Source organism: Gossypium arboreum, chromosome 12 (assembly GCF_025698485.1).
Source record: "Gossypium arboreum isolate Shixiya-1 chromosome 12, ASM2569848v2, whole genome shotgun sequence".
In the NCBI taxonomy this organism is placed as follows: Eukaryota; Viridiplantae; Streptophyta; class Magnoliopsida; order Malvales; family Malvaceae; genus Gossypium; species Gossypium arboreum.
Window position 1 is genome coordinate 110,002,116 of NC_069081.1, and position 5,272 is coordinate 110,007,387.

Genomic DNA, 5,272 nt, shown 5'->3' on the forward strand with positions numbered 1-5,272 from the left:
CAAGAATAAGAGAAATTTGAAAAACAAACAAAATCATAAATAGAAGTATATTGTTACTTAACTTAAGGCAAATGACTTACTGGAATGTTTTGGCCAACTTCCCCTTTGCAACTCATCTTATTGTGGCCTACTCTTTTGCATTTACTGCACATTATCTCCATCCCTCTCTTGCTCAATCTTTCTGTTGTTTGTGGTTCATCAGGTTCTTTCCTTCTCACCTTAGTAGGTTTGCCAAGTGACCTTCTTAGTGGAGGAGGCAATATTGGTAGCATGTTTGACAAAGAGGCTCATTGTTTAGCATGCATGCAAGGGATACCAGTGAGATCCCAATTCCTGCAGGAGTAGAAATTCTCAACTAAGTCCACCACATGCTGGCTGCCTGGACCACATTCAACCTAATACTTGTCCCCACCAGCATGTGATGGAACACACCTAAAAAGCAGTCAGCATGCTTATTTAAAACATAATCACTAAACAAATGATATACACACCCCTAAAAAAATAGCCCACCAACATGCATATTATAAAAAAAATACTCACTGCATGCATATTAAAAAATAGGCAACACACCAACAATCACTGCATGCATATTAAAAAATATTCAACACACCAACAATCAGTGTATGCATATTAAAAAACATTCACTAAAATAGCATGTGATCAGTAACATGAAGTTAGAATATATGCATCAAAAAGAATTTTTACCTTAATAAGTCTTTTATATTTACATCCACCTTTTTCTTGATCTTTGGACACAACATTCCATTTTATTTGTCAGCTCTTTCTTTCTTCTTGACAATAAGCAACATAATCTTGGTCCTTATTGTTTCCATCATGGTCAGAATAGGTTTCCCTCTTGCTTCCAGTATCATCTGTTAGTAAACAATATAAATGATTAGTGAATTGCTAATTATTAGTAAGAAACATAAAACATAGGGGTTTACCTTGTTAAATGATTCGGAAAGATTATTCACCTACATGTCAGAATGACTCCTAATTGAGAAGTGAGACCTTGACCAGTGAGTAGGGTTCTTTTCCTTTAACCAATCATAAGCATGCTGATTGGTTTTCCTCAGTTCATCCATGGCATCCTCAAACTCCCTTGTAGTGCTTGCTCTGGCAGTTTTCCAAAGCAAATATTTCAATTTCTTTGTTCAAAAACTAGCCTTCTTGAAATTGGCATGTAGGTGCTTAACATAGTGTCTTGTTTCTGTATTAGGAAACAATATACATATTGCTTATACAAGTCCCTACAATTAAAAAAAATAGTTTAATTATTTGACAAACCCTAACCGAAACAACATAAAAGAATAAATAAATGGATTTTTACCTTTTGTTTGTCAGACATGAAAGATATCTGGTACGAGCCCATAATTTCCAAGTCTATTGCAAGCAACTCTAATAACCAAAGCCATGATGCCTGGTTTTCACTTTCGACAATAGCATATGTAAGAGGATAGATTCCATTATTTGTATCTATCCCAACAGCTGCAAGCAAGTAGCCACCATAGTATCCCTTCAAAAAACATCCATCTAAACCTACTATCCACCTACAACCAGCCTTATAGCCATCTTTGCATGCCTGCAGACAGACATACATCCTTTGAAACAGCCTGTTATCCAAATAACAGATTGTTGTTGTTCCCTCATTTTGGGCCCTAACCTCTAACAAATACTCATAAATCTTCTCATATTGAGCCTTATGAGCTCCTTCAATTAATTCGAATGCCCTAAGTTTAGCCCTCTAATTTGGTTAGTGAGACTAAGCAACAAAAATCTCTTTTCACATCTTATTGTAATGATTTCAGAGAATAATCAGGATCAGCAATGAATTTTTTTTTATAATGTTCACCTATCCAAGCTGAGGTTACATTCCTATTTTTATAGACTTTAGAACAAGTATGGTTAGGGTTTGAACTCCTAATTTGCCAAGTCTGGTCAGTAGGGTCATTAGGGTTTAGCCTAGAAGCCCATATGAACCAAGAACATTTTTCATTGCAAACTGCCTTTAACCTTTTAAAATCATTTTTGAGAAACTTAATAAAATAACTATTCAACCTACCATACTACTTGGCAGCTTCTTTTAGACTGTCTTTAGACTTAAATAACATTCCAATCTTCAGTCTAGGATTACTCATGTCATTCTCTAGGTTGAACTCAGGCCAATTTTGGCCATCCGAGTCAGACCCATGTGCACTATCTAACCTCCCAGAATCATCACTATCACACAGTTCATCTACTTCTATACCATCCATCTTTAAACCATCTAAACTAACACTTTCAGATGCATCACTATCACTACCAGACACATCACTACCAGACATGTTTTCTTCATTCTCATTAAAATTGTTATCAATTAAACCTGCCAAACAAAGTACTCATCAATAAAGACAGACAACATAGACAAACACTTTAACCATTTTTGTCAGACAATAACAAATACAAAATACCGAATAATTTAATACAAACACTTCTGTCATGCACATGGTAGACAACAACCAATACAAAAATTAATTTAATCAAACACAACTATTTTTCTCATGCACATGGCAGACAATAATAGGCAATAACCAGTACAATAAAAAAGGTAAATAACAAATTTTGATTTTGCCATATACAATAGGAGCTTGGATACAAACAATGACATATATACACAATAAACATCAGTTTGATCATGGCATTCATACAATGGCAGATACAAACAATGACAGATATACACAATAAACATAAGTTTGATAATGGCATTTATACAATGGCAGATACAAACAATGGTAGATATACATAATAAGCATCAGTTTGATAATGGCATTCGTACAATGGCAAATACAAACAATAAAAATCATGCGCATGGCATACAAAACACATTATATGTCATACACTTTAAAAACCAAACCCTAATCTGTCATGCACATTAATTAATAACAAATACAATCAAAATCGAAGTAACCCTAAATCGAAATCAAAATTAAATTCTAATTTTAAATCGAGATCAAAATCGAAATTGAAATCAAAATCTAAATCAGAATCAGTGAGTGCTTCAAAATTGTAATCAAAATCAAAATAGAAATCGAAATCAAAATCAAAATCAAAATCGAAATTAAAATTAAAACCGAAATAACCCTAATTAACTCTAAATCCAAATAATAGCATTAAAATCCAAAAAATTTAAAACTAAATGCAACAACTTACCCGTTAAAGTGGATGTAACACTAGTAGCTTCTCTTCTATTGCCCATTGTCGCTGACAATCAAAAACACTGAATGGTTTCTGGTTTGTCTTCTTTTCTCCCCAAAAAAAATAGACAATTGTACCCTAAACCTTATACCCTGTTAATCGATTATTGAACTGATTTCTAACCCTAAACTCTTCTTAATTAATTCTCAATTCAGTTTAAACCTTAAAAACCCCCAAATCATGATTGAAATTTCCCAAATCGATTTTTCTTTCCCCCAAATCCCTTTAAACCTAATCTGCTTCTAACCCTAAAACATTTAACTCATAACCCTTCAATTTTTTTCCCTAAACTCGCCCCAAACCAAGCACCCATCAGCTGTCGCCAACGTGGTAAGTTAACTTGCCACGTCAGTAATTCTGTTAACACCCTAACGGTAACCGTTAATCAGTGACTATTTTGTCACTTATTTATAACGTTGGTGACTGTTTTGTAACTTTTTGAAAGTTGAGTGCCTGAAATGAAACCTAGGTGACTGTTTTGTCAGCTACCCCAAAGTTAGGTGACTGCTGGTGTAATTTACCCAAAATATAACTAAGGTCATTTAATCTTAATGGCCAAATTTTTCATTAAAAAAAAAAACAACAACAACCTACACTGCAAACTAATCACTTTTCAATGAGAATTGCAAATTAAGTTTGATGAAACTAATACAAGGTTTAAACATAATCCTAATCCTTAATCAAATGATAGTAAAATAGAGATTAAACTTTACCATGCATACATTATTAGTTTCGAAAATGGATCTAATGAAACATTTCCTTCATATTTAATTAAAACTTAAACCTGAACCACTTAATTTTTGCTGAGTTATTTGGTCTAACTGTGTGCTCATTTCAGGCGTCAAATCATTTTTCCAATCTCCAACCTTCCCTTTCCGAAAATATATTTTGTTTTCAATCTCCAGATTTCCTTGCCCTTCACGATGTTTCCCACTTTTATTCACTTCCAAGTTGCTTATATTCTTGAAACTACACATCTTTACAATTTTTTCAGGCATCCTTTTTTGCTGTTCCTCTGATGAAAATGGACAACCCATAAACTCTGCCAATTTCTTAAGATACAAAATAGTATCTTCATTCATTTCTTCATATTTCAAGAACATAAACTTGTTCGGATGTTCCAAGCTTGCTTTCCAGTATCGCAGAACATGGTCTCAATAAGGTCCGTACCAACTTATGCCTTTATAAAATAACTCAAACGCTTCATCAAGTTCAATGGGTTGAGTGTTTTAGGATTTGCATACCTGGCACAGATGTGATACATTGAAACAAATGTATCCTTGGGGTCCCTGCAAATGTAAATAATTTTACAACCAGAATCAATTATTGATGTAGGTAAGAAAGAATAAGGAGCATGAGTGGCCAAGAGAGGAATTCCAAGATGTCGATTAGCGGAAAAATGGGCATGATCAAGCTCCATGAAAGGTACAACATCATGGGGCGTCTTGAAAAGCAAAGGGGTGGTGGAATCATCGTATGAAGTTCTTGTAATAGTAGCGAAAGTGAGAGATTTTAGCCAGGCTGTGCCGGTTCTAGGGGCACTACAAAGTATGATATCAGTGGGTTGAGCCTCAAACTGTTGTTGAGCTAACATGACTCCTTGTAGGAAAGTTGGGGTGAGCCAAAAACCTTGATAGTGATATAGATGATCAGGAAGACCCCAGTTGTTCCCTTTAAGGAGAGAAGAAATCATCTCTTTGAGAGATTTCTGAAACTCATCTTCGTTATCTTGCTCAACATGGGAATCAAAGTGGGATTCCATGAGTAATGAGTGCAAGTACTAAGAAACAATGGCTTTATAAATAGGATGAAAGAATGAAAATCACATGCACATTTTTCGAACGTGACGGTAGTAAAAGAGACTGGAGCAAGACGTTGAGGTGGTAGTCCTGTCTTTCGTCAGCCTGATGGGACTCCTATTTGAATTTCGTGCATCCATTCTAATTTTTTATTCAATATTAATAATTTTCGATTTTCAATTTGAATTTGGACGTCAAAAGTTATTCAATTAGTGAACATAATTAAATATATTAATTAT

At 34.4% G+C, this 5,272-nt stretch overlaps 1 pseudogene; it reads right to left on the reverse strand.

The window, feature by feature from the left end:
- Window positions 1-767: 767 nt before the first annotated feature.
- On the reverse strand, window positions 768-4,996 carry LOC108478093 (flavonol 3-sulfotransferase-like; annotated as a pseudogene).
- Between the last annotated feature and the right edge of the window lie 276 nt (window positions 4,997-5,272).